At 41.9% G+C, this 17234-nt stretch overlaps 1 non-coding gene across 1 annotated transcript; it reads right to left on the bottom strand.

Moving 5' to 3' along the window:
- Nucleotides 1-2905: 2905 nt before the first annotated feature.
- On the bottom strand, nucleotides 2906-3067 carry LOC121920046. The gene has a single exon (XR_006101626.1). It is a non-coding gene; the product is annotated as a U1 spliceosomal RNA (small nuclear RNA).
- Nucleotides 3068-17234: the final 14167 nt, after the last annotated feature.

Genomic DNA, 17234 nt, shown 5'->3' on the forward strand with positions numbered 1-17234 from the left:
TTGTTTCACATGAGGTGACTGCAGTTTTTCTACAAGGGTATGATGAAATAGTCCATTGTTAGAAAGAAAAATTATATGAACTGCCCTGGATGACACAGTTATTTGCACGTTTGCTCATGGCAGTGACATTCCCGCTCCTGGTGTCATGCGGGGGCGGGGGGGCTTCTGGGGACAGCAGTGGCACTTCTGGGGAGCCAGTGGCCAAAAGTGTGCACTCACCCTTCTTTGCTGCTGCCACAGCACCATTCTCATGAGTAGAGCAGCAGTGCAGCAGCAAGGTTGGGAGGGGTGTAGAGGAGGCTGCAGCTGCTGTGGCAAAGCCAGGAGGGGCACATGCACCCTTCCTCACCCTCTTCTCAAATGTCACCTAGTGTGGGCTGCACACCCACACACACCCCAAGTGATGCCACTGACTCAACTCCATTGAGATCCAGAGGGTTCATTCCCAAGTAAGCTTATGGGACTGCATCCTTGAGTCTAGTTCCTTTGTTTACACAGTGAAAATAGTATAGACTTCTAGACTTCCCCATGTAGATATTATCTTGAAGAAGGTAAATTTTGTACTTGCAGGTTGGTGTGGAGGTCTTGATCATGCAAAAAGTTATCTGTCTGGAGGCTCATGTATCTCCTCCATGAGGGTTTTGTGGCACTCACCTCAATAAGTACTTGGCTCACAGGAGAACAAGAAGCTCTGCTGGCACCCGTGTTTGCTGCGTGAGGGAGCTGCAGCGGACAACCCGCATGGCTCCCCCATGCAGCAAAAAGAACCCGCAAAAAGTGGGTTCTTGCGGCGCTATTTTGACTTCCCCAGTACGTACTAGGGGTGAAGCCTGATTGGACGCTGCGTCCTCGGCCAACCCCTAGTACGTACTGGGGGCAGAGCAAAGGCCCGTCTGGAACGGGCCAGTGTTAATAAGTCAAAGACTGTAGAGCTGCAAAAGTCAGGGACTGAATACCAAAAGGAAAAGCAACTAAGAAAGAAGCTTTTAATCCTAAACATGTAGCTATCATCTAGCTTTATGAAAAGTTGTGGAACATTTGAAAACTTTCTCCTTTTTAATATAACAACTTTTAATATAATGATACAGCTCATGGGATTAAGAGCCACTTACATGGTACTTCTTAACATTCCATTATGAAACTTTTTTCCACAAATGCTTCTGCATTAGGATCAGATCTTATGATTTCAAACTTTGTTCCCCTTCATGGTGCAGCACAGCAAGCAATAAAGTATGTTTTTAATTTACAGGGGAATTGTACTATATATTGTTCAGCATAAACAGTGTGACCTTTACGAAAAAGTTTTTAAAAGTCACTCCGCATTATAGAGAACGAAGTGCTGGCCATGGGTGATGACACAAGGACTAGGAGGCCTTTGTTTAGTATTCATTTTGCATTTTCTGTAAAAGTCAATGGACAATTTAAAAAAAAAATATGCCTGTGCATATTTGTGTAAGTTCGAATGTTGCATGCCCTCTAAGCAGTAATGCAAGGCAGGATGAGGTTTCATTTTATCCATGGTTGACTGTGCTGTGATATTTATGAGCTCTGGACATTTTCACATCAAAAGCCAAAGTGAACTCTATTCCGTTGGATGTAAAATAATTGTGGGGAATAATTTTTAATCACTCTCTGATTTGTGAGGGAGGGGGGAGCATCCAATGAAACTGATTGGTAATAAATTGTGGATAAATAAAAGCACTTAATATAATTACTTACAACAGGAGTGAGGAATCTGTTGCCTTCCAGATGTTATTGGACTCTTAATTCCTAACCATTAGGGCTAGTGGTGACTGAAGCGATGTATTCTGACACCTGGAGAGTGACAGATTTCACATCCAGTTGGTTTTGCCTCTTGAGTAGATTCTCTAGGGTTGGGATAGACTATACTACACTAGAACTTCAAATGCAGAACTTGGAAAAAATGCTTCTGGACACAAACTCACAGAATCCCCCAGGTAGCACTGGGAATTGTTGCCTCCCCAAAAGTAACATTTCCAAGCTCTCCTTTTGCCATGGCTATTAGGCAAATTTATTAAGAGTGCATATTGTTTAGGGACAGAAAAGTGTTTAATCCCAAGAGCAGTAAACAAACTACAGGGCCATGCTGGTGTTTCCCTTCCAGCTAGCCTCTAAACCTCCCAGAGCTAGTGTGAAGTTGCAGTTTGAGTGTTGGCCTAGGACTCTGGGAGATGAGGATTTGAATTGCCACTCAGCTATGGGAACCCCATGTGGAGGACCTTGGACAAGTTGTATTCTCTCAGCCTCAGAGGAAGGCAAGGGCATACCTTTGAATAAATCTTGCCAAGGAAACTGTATGAGATGTTTGCCATACGTCTGGGTTGCCTTGAAGTGATGTCACCTCAACAAGACGTCCCAGAGGCTGCTTTTAGAAAGAGGGTGGTAGATTACTTGCCCATGGCCACAAACTGAGTGCAAGGCACAGGTGCTTCCCCCTTGGTTAATCCACCCATCCATGTTAATTAGCTTTCTAGATCCAGTCCCCTATATTACTACCATCACCCTTCTTCCATCAGTTGGAAGCAACAGACATTAGCCTGAATTCCATTTAGTCAATCGGACTTGCCTATGTGTTGAATTTCCATGCAACAGCTGATGCAGTGGATTAACTCCAGTTGTGACTAACCAACAGGATTCTGCCTATAGGTTCCTCATGGGACACTTGCTGTTGTGAGAAAGGGAGGAACCAAATATGTAAAGCCTTTGGTGCCTATGTATTGGTTTACTGATAGCACCACCACTATGTGTACTCAGACAAAGAAGGTAAACAAGACGACCTAAAATATTAAAAGCTGCTCCAGTTTACACGTGTGTATCATTGGTTGTGGGCCTATATATCCTAAAAGCACCAGATTCCATCTGAGCATGGTTAGTACTTGGATGGTAGAGTGCCAATTTATACCAGGTACTGTACCACAAATTATGCAGTCGAGTTTCCCGCATTTGGGGAAATCACAGGGGTCAGCACATCCCGCGTGCAATGGATGAGCCTCACCCTGGGAACACCACCTTCATGATCATGATGTCTCCTCTGCCAGGTAAATAATATTTATGAATTCGATATGCCTGTGGCACAAGTCCCTCTCCTTCCAACCACTTCATTGTCACCACAATACTTGCAACAGAATGTAAGGAAGCAGAACGAACCATAGCAATTGAACCATGGGATGTTCGCCCTGCAGCATTTAGTGAAAATATGATCTGTAACTATAATAGTAAGTTTCAAACTTACAATTTACTCTAAAAAGTCATAACAAAGGCAGCTGCCACACTGCAGAATTAATGCAGTTTGACCCTGCTTTAACTGTCATGGCGCCATCCTATGGAATCTTGGGATTTGTAGTTTGTTGTAGCACCAGACCACTCTGACAGAGAAGGCAGAACGTCTGACAAAACTACAATTTCCACAATTCCATAGCATTGAAATATGGAAATTAAAAGTAGCGTCAGAGTGCATTAATTCTGCAGTGTAGATGCAGCCATAATTTACTTTTGTTTCTGGTCAGGCAGTCAAAAACTGGGAGTAGGTAAGTGTCAGCTACCTCTTGGTTGTTTCTCTTAAATCCTTTGCTTGTTCCTTTTTCTTGGTGAGTAGAGGTATGTGAGCCACTAAAATAGGCTAGACCTCTTCTCTTAAACTGTCCTGCTGCCCAAAGACAGGGACATAGCCAAGGGGGGGGGTTCTTAGGGTCCAGACCCCCCCTTCCATTAGAAAAATGAATGGTATGTCCTGCTGCGCCGCCGCACCCAAGCCCCATTATAATGGTGGCACTTAGTCTGGAAAGCCCCTTTCCTAAAATCCTGGCTATGTCCCTGCCAAAGGTGTGGTGGCAGATGCTATTCAAATGCCAGCATTGACCTATACGTCTGGATAGCTTCAGGACATGGAATGAGACAGATCCACCATCTTATCCTTTACCTGAGACAGCATAATGCCTTGAGTTTCCTTCAATATCACTGCACTTCCATTGCAAATCCTTACCAATACACATTAAGAACAAATCCTATCCTTAGGAGCAGGCCTCACTGAATACAAATAAACATGTGTAAGACTGGGTCTGTAAACACCCCACCTAAAGAGCTTCACAGCTATTCATTCCCTGTGGAGGATGCTTTTACTAAGAAGTGCTACCTACATAGTTAGAACAGGAGTGTGTTTTGTTTCTGTCCATATATGCACAGGCTTTGCTGCAGTCAGTGTGCCATGCTCATGCATTGCTACAGAGTGTGCTGGTGAGCTACACACTGAGCTCCTAAACCATTAACTTGTTCTCCCACAGGATGTCAGCATTCTCATAATCTTGAAGGGAATGATCACAGCTGCTTTCCCTGCAAAGACAGGCAATACAAACTGATCGAAACAAAACCTGCACATAACCCTCTTTCACTCTCACAAGACACAGCAATTGTATCCTGCTAGATTAGGAGAGAAATTGGCTCCTGCCTAGAAGCATTTAGTCTACTTAACAGAATTGCTGAGCTCAGAGCTCTGGGACAGTGACAGCTGAAGGCACTTGGAGGTCAAGCTTTAGTCGCTCACAATTCTAGACCCTTTCGAGGCTTTCTTGGGAATTAAAACATATTGCTATACTAAAAGGTGGAGATCAATGCACTGAATTAAAAGGACTGGCTTTCTAGATTGTTCAAGCAGTTTTCAAGTTGTAACCTCTTGGTGGCTGTTGCTGCTACAACAACAGTAACTGTTGTGTGGTTGTTATTGTTATTTTATACTTGTCTCAGTACTTGAAACATTAGCCTTGGTTGTGGCCACATAGAATATATTTTATAGCATGCTTGTGATCCATCTTGACCATATAGCAAAATACAACAAAACTCAAAATACCATGCCCTCTAGCTGTCCGATTTATCCTCTGTCATCCCACTTTATGAACTGCTTTTAAACTGTCCTTATTTCTCTCTCCTCCTCCCACTTTCCTTCTTAACCCTCAGCTTTCTTGCTGAAAAGAGAGTTCAATGTACAAAAATAGTTTAACTCAGTAGGGGAGAAAAGAGGAAGGACAGAATCTTGCCCTTCCCAGTTCCCAGTGTGCTTCCCAAGTCATCTGTGATTTATGATGGCCCTAAGGTGACCCTACCATAGGGTTTTCTTGGCAGGTTTCTTCAGAGGAGGTTTGGCATGACCTTGCTCTGAGGCTGAGAGAGTGTGACTTGCCCAAGGTCACCCAGTGTTTTTCCCCCCGTGCCTGGGCGGGGAATTGAACCCTGATTGCCAGAGTATTAGTCCAGCTCTCAAACCACTACACCACACTAGCTCTCTGTTTATTGTGGATAATTTCTCTCTTTTGCCTTTCCCAGTAGGCTCAGACAAAAGCAAGCCTCTGCAACCTCTCCTGGCTTGCGTATTCTTCCTCATTAGTAACCTTTGCCATCTTGACTATGCTCCAGTGGTGTCCTTCAAAATAATTAGCAACCAGTTCCCTTCCCTGGCTCTCCTCCATGGCTTCGCAGCATCCAGTCCTTCCCTTGCTCTGATCTACATGCCTCTCTTTCCACTCCAGTCTCTATCTCCTCTTCCTCTTCACCACACCTGGCTCCCTTTTAAATGTATTTAGCCTCTGCATCTTTTAACAATTTTAACAACCAGTTCAGAGAACCAGTGTGAACTAATTGAATGACACCACTGCATGTGAAATATTGGAGGGTATGAAATACACATTATGGAGATTTGACTAAACAACAGGCACAAAAGACATCAGGGCTCCATCTGCACTGAAGAAATAATCCAGGTTGATACCACTTTAACTGCCATGGCTCAATGCTATGGAAGTCTGTCTCTGGACATTCTGTTTGCTCCCTTCCCCAATCCCCACTGGATATCAGATTGATTGGCTTAACCTCAGGAAGACCTGGGGGATGAGTCCCAACCTTCCATTCACTTAAAAATATGCTGTTGTTGTTGTGTGCCTCCAAGCCGTTTATGACTTTTGGTAGCCCTAGGCCACCCTATCACAAGGTTTTCTTGGCTGAGTAAATCTGCATAACTAGTTCATATTCACAATCGCTACTTAGTCATGATTGTGACACTATTGCCACAATTGAAAAAACCACCACTACCCCTACTTTACCAGGGACCAGCTGCAAGGGGATCAAAGCATGGATAAATGCCAATTTTGCTAGGTTTGGTGGGGAGGTCTGGCCAGGAGAGTGATACTTTAACGCATCCCTTTGGTGTGCTTTTAAATGTACTGTTTTTAATATTGTAAGCGTCTCTGAGTCCCAGCTTTGGGGAAAGGGTGGGATACAAATAAATTAATAATAATAAGGCTGTATTTGCACTGCAGAATGAATACAGTTTGACACCACTTTCATTGCCATGTCTCAATGTTATGAAATTGTCAGAGTTGTAGTTTTGTAAGATAATTAGTCTTCTATGCTCAATATCTTTGATGCCACAACAAACTACAAATCCCAGGATTCCGTAGGATAGAATCATGACAGTTAATGCAGTGTCAAACTATATTATTTCTGCACATGGCAGAAGCCTTAGTTAACTAGAATTAACATATATATTTATTATTATAAATATTATTATTGTATAATAATATTATTATATTAACTATAATTAACTAGTATATTTAACTAAGTAGCTGATATAGGATTCTGGCCTTTATTTCTTACTATGCACATGAAATGTTGAGGATCAGAGCCACAGGAATATGAAAATTTAAATTGCTATTCATATTTAAGCATTTTTTATTTTACGATGCAATCATCACTCTTGTTGAAGAAGACATTCAGGAAAACATACCCTCTAAAATGAAAAACTGGGGGAGAGACAATGAAAGCTTTTTCATATTTTTCAATTTTCAAAATGGTTTTGAGGCTACATACTAGCCATAGAAAATAGTGAATATATCTGTGATATTTGTGTGTCTGTGTGGGAATTCCAATCCTGGCAATATCACAAGAAATAGATATCTTTAACATTTGCATTTGTATTGCCTGGAGGGGAAGACAATATTTCAAGCAACAAACATTTGTAGATATTTGCTGAGCAAATACCATGCTGCCAGCAATGGAAGTGCTAACTGAGAAGAAAAGTGCTAGAATGCAGTTCCCAAAACCAGCTGTCATAGAGAAAGAGCACAATAGTGGAAAGTGAAATAAATTAATCCCAAGTTTACTGTAACCTGATTGTAAATGTGCCATTAATAGATTTCTTTCCCTCTCATTTCATGATATCGGACCTCACTGTTACTTTTGCAGATTCTTGCATAGTTCACACTGCCATGAAACTGTCCACTCCAGTGTGGCTCATGTCTTTGGGCATGAGCAGAGTCTGTTTGTGCTTTATTTCTTTGTCTGTTTTAGTAAGGATAGCTTTCCAGACCAGGGGTCAGTTGCTAGCCTGATTTATACCATAAGTGCAATGGGGGTTACATGATCTTGTCAGTGTGGTATGTGGAGCAGGAATGTGGAGGCAATCAATCATAGGTTTGGAAGAGGCCTTAAGGGTCGCCACAGCTCACCTTCTCACACGATGCTTCTCAACCTCTCAGGAGAGGCTGGATGCTGATATTCCTCAAACTAGTACAGATGATAATCTCTTTCTCATTTGCCACACCTATTCATGAAAGCACTGCACATAGGCCTTTGGGTAGGTAGACTATCTCTAAGACAGGAGGCAGGCTTTGCCGGATCAATGGTGTGGATCACAGGTCCCTGTTTCTGAAAATTTATATCACCCGATTATTTGAACATGAAAATGCACACAAATGTATTTACCAACATCCATTTATTAAAATCTTCTGGAACTAGCAGAAGTCCTTGACCAGGGAGGCTTATCCTTCTCACTTCTCCTGGGCTCATCCTTCTCACTCCTCCAGATTGTGGGTCCTGGGAACACTAAGCAACACCTAGCATTAAGTAACACAAAACCAAACTGGCTAGCCGAAAATTGTCCTGGGGTGTATTCATACGGCACAGTTATACAGCTTGATACCACTTTGTAGCCAAACTGCAGAAATAAAGCAGTTCAACACCACTTTAAGTGTCATGACTCTAACCTGTGGAATCCCAGGATTTGTAGTTTGACCAAAGCTCTCTGACAGACCAGGCTGAATACCTCACCAAACTACAAATCCTAGGATTCCACAGGATAGAGTCACAACAGTTAAAATAGTGTCAAACAGCATTATTTCTGCAGTGCAGAAACCATATTTAACAGCCATGGAACCATCCTGTGAAATCCTAGGATTTGTAGCCCGGTAAGGTACTATTACTATCTTGCTGTGAATTCTAGGTACCGCATGATACTATAAATACTGGGATTCCATAAAATGGAACCATAGTATTTAAAGTGGTATTAAAGTGTTATACAGTAATCATATAATGTGGATACACTCATGGTAATCCAAGCTCCAAGTACTTTGACTCTTTGCACCAGAACTGAAAAAGATCCTTTCTCTGCCTCCAGCTAGCACTGCTGACACTGAGGCTTTTTGGAGTTGCCTCTTAAATGAGTATTACACATTGGGGGTGACATGCTCAATTGTCGGTGTGTAAGATTTCAGTTCTTTCAGCTCTCTGCTACACAGTCTTTAAGGTTTTCCTAGCAATATGACTGAGAGATAGGAGGGAAAGAAATTTCTGATTTTCAGAACAGACCAAGGTGAGTTTGCCTTATCAGCAGGAATTTAATTCCTTGCTCCAGCTGTTGCCTCCATCTTAGCCCTTCTCCTTACGCAAGGCAAAAAACCTAGCCGAGGTTGTAACACATGCTGCTTATTTTAATCAAATCTCAGACACTGCTCATTCTTCTTGCTCAGTTTTACATATTTGCTTCCCCAAGGCCTGCCAACTTTCATGCTTAGCAAATAAAGATGCCCTCCGCTGAACTCTTCCCTTTTTTTTGTTTTGTTTTATTGCATTACTTTTCTTAACAACTGGAAGTGCCAAACCTAGGTTTGGGAGCAAACTCTTCTCCAAATTAGGAAGTGATGGTCTTGACTTGATGGATAATGCCGTTAAAGAAAACAATAACATCCGTATATTCCTTCAAGCCATGGCTCTCAGACTGCTCACCCATTCAGTCTTTGGTTCATATTTCTTCTTTTGGTTTATGCGTTGGTGATCCACTGGCACTATCGTAAATGTCCTAAACTTTGGCAAGGGCTATGTGCGGTGTGTATGTGTGAAACAGAGAGACAGAAATAGCTCTGCAGTAACCTGCATTGAGCCTCTTCGCCACAGCAGATAATGTGGTTCACTGATCTATTAAACACCCCAATGACCATGGACTGTGTAAAAGAATCAGAGGTGCTTGTAAATGTCAGGAGGAGTTACTGGTATTTATCGAAAAGTAACTGTTTTACTACCGTTTCCAATTTCACAGAGCATGCATGTTTTTTGTTGTGCCTCCAAGTTCAGCAGATTCCATGCAGTTGAGATGGTCGAGGTCATAAACAGGCCGAGAAGGGCTTATCATCCTTTTAGAGATGTTAACATCTCAAGATTGGGAAAAGGCCAAATGGTTTTCAGAAAAGCACAGTGGAAGAGAGATATGGGGGCCAAATTACATGTGACATTAATCTTGCAGTGCTTTTTCTTTCATAAAAATCCAGCGCAGCCCTCCCTACTGCCATTTCCAATCAAGGGTTCTTTCACATTACAGAATTATAGCACTATGAGTCCACTTTATCTTCCATGGTTCGGTTGTATGGAATCCTGGGATTGGTAGTTGCGGGAGGGGAATTTACAGTCCTCCACCATGGAAGTTGTCTGGTGCCTCCAACAACTACAGACTTCAAGATCCCATAGGATGGAATCGTGGCTGCATCCACACTGCAAAAATAATCTAATTTCACACCAATTTAACTGCCATAGCTCAATGCTATGAAATTCTGGGAACTTTAGTTTGATGGGGCACCAGAGCTCTCTGACAGAGAAGGCTAAATGTCTTGCAAACCTATAGCTCCCAGAATTCTATAGCATTGAGCAATGGCAGTTAAAGTGGTATCATCTTGGATTATTTCTGAGGTGCAGATGCAATCTATGGCAGTTAAACTAGTGTGGTGAGAACATGCCCTAGGACTCTGTCTCTCAACTAATCCCCTTTTAAAGAGCCAAGAAGAGCAAGGATCTAATACACACATGTCAGCCCTCACCTCTCAGGGATCCTCAGGCTGCACAAATGGAAAGGCATACAATGACACTGGACAAGCCAGGGCAAAGTTCATATCCACTGGGCTGATATCAACTACACTATTCAAGCCAGAGCGGATCCAAGTGGTTTTATCTTCAAAATATGTTATAAATTTCTCACAGCAGGCTGTTGAGAGGTCTGAATTTTGTTTTGGGGCAGAACGCAAAAAGCCTTTCACCACGGAAGGCAATTCTGCTGGCTGACTCACTGCAGATGCAATGGTGGCAGAGAAATATGATTCTTTGAAAACACCATTGCCATGGAGTAGGTCTTCCAATGGGCTCTAACCCATGTTTGGTGGATCTGCTCCAGGTTTTCCACTACTGACACTCGAGCCTCCTGTTCCATTCATCACTGCTAGCTGCCTAGTAACAGGGACGTAGCCAAGGGGGAGGTTCTTGGGGTCCGGACCCCCCCTTCCATTAGAAAAATGAATGGTGTGTGCTGCTGCACCGCCGTGCTCAAGCCCCATTATAATGGTGGCACTTAGTCTGGACCCCCCCCCTTCCTAAAATCCTGGCTACGTCCCTGCAAGTAAACCAAGGAACTTGCACAGCTCCAGTCTGTGGGACACGTAGGGACAATTGTGCCCACCACCTTAGTCATTTCCCCATTCCGGAGATTAACTAAGGCTTCAACTGGATCACCTGCCACTGCAATGAGAAACTACCCAAGAACCATCTGGGATCCATTTGGGATCCATAAACCTCCCCACTCCTGCAGAGGCTCTTAGTCCGGGTGAATCTAAACCCCATCTGGTTGTGATCTGCCATGACAACAGGACTATAGAAAGTTCCTCCACACCACAATCACCATCATCCTGCCTAGCATAGAAAACCAAGTCCAGAATGCATCCTGTAGGATGGGTGTCACGGTACTACTTGAAACAGACCCATGGTTACAACAGAGAATATGATAGTTATATGAGGCTTGAGCTAGTCCTATAGGACTGGTCTCAGCTTGGATATTACTTCCATCTGGCCAATTGGCAGGCAACTCTCTCTTTCTGCTCATTGCATTAATTAGCTCATTGGGGTTTCCCCCTTTGTTTTTACCTTTGTAATTAAGACTATACGTGTTGCAGATGATAGTTATACACCAGCTTAGTGGCCACATCACTCCAAATTAAAGACTGGCAACTTATTTCTCATCTAAAAAATCTATGCTGCTCATTTTTCTTAAAAGAGCAGAGCCAATATATGACAAAATTTTTGTCTTAAGGAGCAGTACCATAGGTCTATATAGAGAGGGGCCCTCATTCATGGGACACTGCTTAGACTTTATGTCAGCTTCATTAATACTCACTTTGAAGTGGCATTACAGTAGCAGACACCAAGAGTAGAACTTTGGAGCAAGGGAATGAAAGTGTTAAGAAGTCTGTACTCTCACCTAACAAAGATGGAACAGTTACTAAAGAAAGTCAAAGAAGAAAGTGCAAAGGCAAAGTTACTGTTGAACACTGAGAAGAAACTTTGGATCATGCAATACAGAGCAGATGTATATTATTTTAAATTCTCATTGTTATTTCTAAAGTTAATCTATACACACATTTAGCATATTGTATGCAACATTTGTACAAATCTTTGGCCTGAATCCTGGGCAGTCCCAAGCAAAGTAAACCCAATGAATCTATGTGACTAATGATTCAATGGGTTTACTCGAGTTAGGATTACAACTAGGGCGCCTTACAGACGGGCCTAAGCGGCGCCGTCATTGCGCCAGGAATACGCGTGAGGGGCGGTGCTTCCGAACACACCTTGCCCCTCGCGCGTATTCCGTACGGCAAGATGGCGGCGCCCTATACAGACGGGCGTGGCCATCTTGACGTAACGGACGCACAGCGTCCGGATGTCTAAACCCGGAAGAGCCGTCGCGAGTGCACGCTTTGGCACTTGCGGCGGCTCTTCCGGGTTGCCAGAAGGAGTGTGATTTCTGCACTCCTTTTTTGCAGCGTGGAGGAGTCGCGCGGTTTGGCTGCTGCGGCTCCTCCGCGCTGCAACCAGCAGCGGCCCAAGACCGCCCCTTTTGGGCGGTCTGTAACGGGCCTAGGATTCCTGCCTGTGTTCATTCTCCTTTTTCATCCTCATTTCTCTGGAGAGGGGACAATGCAGAAGTAATTACTCTACTTAAGACAGAGGTATAGATCAACCTCTTAACCTTCCTTCTCTCCAACTCCCTAAAATCCTACCTTCCTGGTAATAATGAACAATAATACAATAATAAAACTTGCAACACAAAGAGAAACAATAACATGAAAATGTTCCTCTAAGAAAGACAAAACATTAAAAATAAGAAAATACCACTCCTGCCAGTCAGGATGACATAAAAAATAAATCTTCTTGACACCCATAAAGGGCAGCCAGCAAAAGGCTGAAGTAACATTTGGAATGTTATTTTTATGTAGGACTCAAATGCCATGCTGAAGCCATCCCTAACAGAGCAACAGTAGGATGATGATCTGTATCTCAAAGCATCATGTTGTCACTAGTGAGTTATGGATGCTTCAGCTTGTCTGTAGGACTCATGTTTCTTGTGGAGCCATTTCATCCAGATTCCTGATTTTTCCTGGAGTGTAACCAGTGGCACCATATTACTTTCAGGAGCAAGATTAAATAGCTCATTTTCCCACAAGTCATGTTTTGAAGAACCTAGGACAGAATGAGTCAACCCTCCCTATCCACAGATTCTTTATCCACAGATTCAACCATCCACGGCTTGAAAATATTCAAAAAATATATACATTCCCAAAAGCAAACCTTGATCTTGCCATTTTATAGAAGGGTCACCATTTTACTATCCATTGTATTTAATGGGACTTGAGCATCCATGGATTTTGGAACCAAAATACCAAGGGCCCACTGTATTTTGAAGATGCTTCTAGGAGCTTTGTCTTTCCTGCTTACAACAGTATAGAGTAAACACAGGGACCCACAAGTTTGAATCTTAGGAGAGAGAGGAAAAGAAGAAAGAGTTTTAACCCTTTGCTGACCACTGTGATTTAGATCTGGAGTAGGAGACCCCACACTTGCAAGTTTTACTGCCCCCAAAATGGCCTATTTGTTTTAAATAGGTTGTGTTTTGACAAAAAATACTGCTCCTCTGTCTCACTACTCAAGGCTACATCATGAGAGGTTAAAACCCCCATGCTAGAATCCAAATATGGATGGTGTCCTCAGAACTTTCTCTAGAGCAACATATAAATAAAAAAACATACTATATCTTAAAGTATCATCTACTTTGGCCCATAATGAGACAAATTAGCTGCATATTCCACAGATGGGATTTTAAAGTATTCCAGGCTCCCAGTCTTGTTGATTAACTTAGTGCTGACATGCTTAAGCTGTTAAATCCTCTTTTCCCCAAATCTTAGTGCCAGCCCAAGTAAATAGTATTACTGGTTTTACAGAATTTAAATACACAATGTAAAGATATATAATTGAATAGCAGTGCCAGAATCATCTGTGCTGTCATATTTCCCATTTCTATGTATGGTTTTGAAAACTGGGCAGTGAATAAAACTGATAGGAGGAGAACCAACTCATTTGAAATGTGGTGCGGGAAGAGTGTTCTGGGATACAAATAAATGGGTCCTAGAGCAAATCAAGGTTGAATTCTCCCTAGAAGACAATATGACTAAACTGGAGCTTGGGGCATATAATGAGATGATATGATTCATTAAAAAAACAGCAAAGTGGAACACAGTGAGAAAAGAGGAAAGCTGAGGGTATACTCAGTCAAGGAAGGCACAGCTCTGAATTTGCAAGACCTGGGCAGAGCTGTTAATAACAGAGTGCCTCGGAGGTCTCTCATTCATAGGATAACCATAAATGGAAGCCGGCTTGATGGCAATTAACAACAACACAAATGTTAACAATGTTGTTAGTTTTATTCCTTTTACAAGATATTCTTAATTATATGTTTCTATGGTTTTCATGTACTTTGCAGTTGATGTATTATATATTTGTATTGTATAAATTGTATCTGATGGTGTTGTGAACCGCCTTGATCATTGCGGAAAGGCGGTATTCAAATAAAGTTGATTATTATTATTATTATTATTATTATATTTTTGTCTGTTGTTGGAATAAGGGATTATTGCAGTGACACACACTTTTTCTTATTTACAGAAAAAGAACAAAAAACTTTATTATTACAAATGAAGTTGCCTAACGGATTGCAGGCCATCTATGAAGCCGAGCTTGTTTTCAACAGGGCTGTGAATAATAATGCAACAAGTGATGCTTTACCGATCTAATTCCATTTCTCAGTGGAAAGCTTCTAGCAACAGCTAATAACTTAAGTCAGGCCAATCAGCTCCATGACAAAATCTCTAAAGTATGCAATGCAGCATACTTTCAGATTCCCAACTCACCCCTGAAAAAAAATTCTTTAATGGAATCTACATGCTGCAATCTCCTCACTTCATGGTTGTAAAATTTTATGACCCGCTGTGTCTATTGAGAATTTAGGTGTTTAACCATTGCATTTTGCCTCTGCTGAAATCTAACACAAACAGCTAATGCTATCCATGTGCTAAAATATATGAATATTCCAATCAGGCCAGCAGTAACTTTTCAGAAATGCACGCGCTCAACATATTGCCTTCGTGCTGCTGTCAATAATGTCATGGTACAATTTCAGCAACTGGGTTCCCTCACTTTGCATCAGTGCTTCAGGTCCATCTGGATGAATGGATAGAGATGGAGATATATATTGGAAACAAGGTGGGAAGGGCTCTGCTCTTTATGTTGTGTGTAAAAAATCTAAAAGGGGGAGAAAAACAGTGTTAGTGAGGAAAAGCATACAAGCAATCTTGCAAGCTGACAGGGGGCTGCTACAGTGTACTATATTCATATGTCTTTAAAAGGGCTCTGGTGGTTTGTACCCTGCCTGGTAAGTATTGGGACATTTTATAGCATTTTACATATAAATTACTTTTCACTCCAGTTGAAACACACACACACACACACACACACACACACACACACATTTCTGTAAGGGCAGAGGCAGAAAGAAAAGATATGTATTTCAAGTATTTATTACAGAACATATTTTTCAATGTATTACACTGTATTTTTCTGTAAAGTAGAACTGGTAATGAAAGTAAGGAAAGCATTGTTTTCTGACAATCTAATCTTCACTACTGTTAAATTGTTCATGTGTTCTGTGGCTTTGAGTCATTTCCAACTTATGGTAAGCCAAAAGAAATCCTGTTACAGAGTTTTCTTGGCAAGGTTTGTTCAGAGCATGTTTGTCATTGCCCTCCTGTGAAGCTGAGACAGTGTGACTTTCCTAAGATCACTCCAATAGGTTTCCGTGGCTGAATAAGGATTTGAACCCTGGTCTCCCACTGAAACCACTATGTAATGCTGGGTCTAAAAAAAACCCTCTGGAAAAAAAAACATTCATTCAGTTTTTTCTGAATTTATGAAGATTTCAGTTTCCTCTTGAACAGGAACCAAAGGAATAGAAATCAAGAGAGAAAAATAACTGGAACTAGGAGTGGCTAGTTGGGAGAAGTGTTGTTTTTTGAAGTGTAGTCATTGTATGGTTTAGTACCCACATGCCATATTCACCATGAAATCCTACACATAGCTACTCAGAAGTGGGTCTGACAGGATTTGATGGGACTTATTTCCAGCATGCCTAGAATTGCAGCTTTCAGGTGACAATGCCATCATGCAGACTGAGGAGATGAGTGAAGCGCAAATGGAGTTCTGAATTCATGCTTTCACCCTCTGCTTCAAAAACATTCAACTCTTTTGTAGTTCCACAGATTGCATAATATTTTCTGAAATTTGTTTCAAAAAATGGAAGAGTCTGGAAAGTACATGATCAGCTATCTCTCCTTCATTGTATGGAATGCCTGCTTCCCTGGCTGGTTAGTCCAAGCTGCAAGTCTAGAAAGTATTCATTTCATGAGGCTGCTAGACTAAATAGGGGACCACATAAGCTTACTCTTAAACCTGCTCTGGCCTACTCTGTTGTGATGGCTGAGGGTCATTGCAATGGTGATGAGTTTCATTTGCCATCCTGTAACTCAAGCTGTGTCTGCTCTGCAAGGTATCTTCCCGCTAATATATGCCTGTGAGGTCACATTCCATTGACAAGGCCAAACCTCCAACAGCCCAACCTATTTATCTGAATGGCCTGACAGATGTACAAAAGATATAAAGAATCAGACTCATTTGGTGAATGGAGGTGTTTGTATCACAACAAGACCTGGTAACCATTTTAGCTCCTCAAAGTACTTCAAAGGAAACATGAGCTGTGAAGTGGCTTGAAGACAGGCATCACTTTTTTTTTTTTTTTGGTTTTAATATCACTGAGTTCTTGCCCTTCTAGTATGCACTAAAGCACAAACTAAAACTGGAAATTAAGCCTCAAGCATCATGCCTTCATGCATGAATGACTCCCTAGGATGACAGTGGTATAGAAGATACCATTGGGTTGTATGCGTCAGAAAACAGGCATGCCACATCAAAGCCACATAAAAATAATTTAGATATAAGAACACAGTTAAATTATAATTTAAATTATAAATTATAATTACTTCAGCCACATTCAGGCATGCCTGAGTTTCTTTGGATTTCTCCCACTAAAAATCCTGTCATCAAAGGGATTCAGATTACTTTGAGTTGGTTCACATCTATAGACAATGGCCTAAATCCTGTTGTTCATCCTGACTGGAGTAGACCAATGGACTCAATGGGATTTATGTGTTGACTCAACAGGTCTACTCTAGGTGGGATTCACCAGCAGGATTCCAGCTGCTTTTTTTATCCAATGGGTCCACCATATTGGCAGTAGATTGGCGTTCCCACAGATTGCCCCAACCCACATTGGTCAATGCTGGCATGCGCCCATGGTCTCACTGATGTGGGCATTTGCACATCACCACCCATTGACTAATATAGGCTTGAGCTCTTCTGTTTTTTCCCACCCTTGGTGTGTGTGTGTGTGGAACTGAACCCACATGGATGGGACAGACCAACTTTTCTTTTTCTTTGTATTCTTTTCTGTTTCCAGTTAATCTTTGCTTGGTGAC

The sequence above is a fragment of the Sceloporus undulatus genome, chromosome 1, assembly GCF_019175285.1.
Source record: "Sceloporus undulatus isolate JIND9_A2432 ecotype Alabama chromosome 1, SceUnd_v1.1, whole genome shotgun sequence".
In the NCBI taxonomy this organism is placed as follows: Eukaryota; Metazoa; Chordata; class Lepidosauria; order Squamata; family Phrynosomatidae; genus Sceloporus; species Sceloporus undulatus.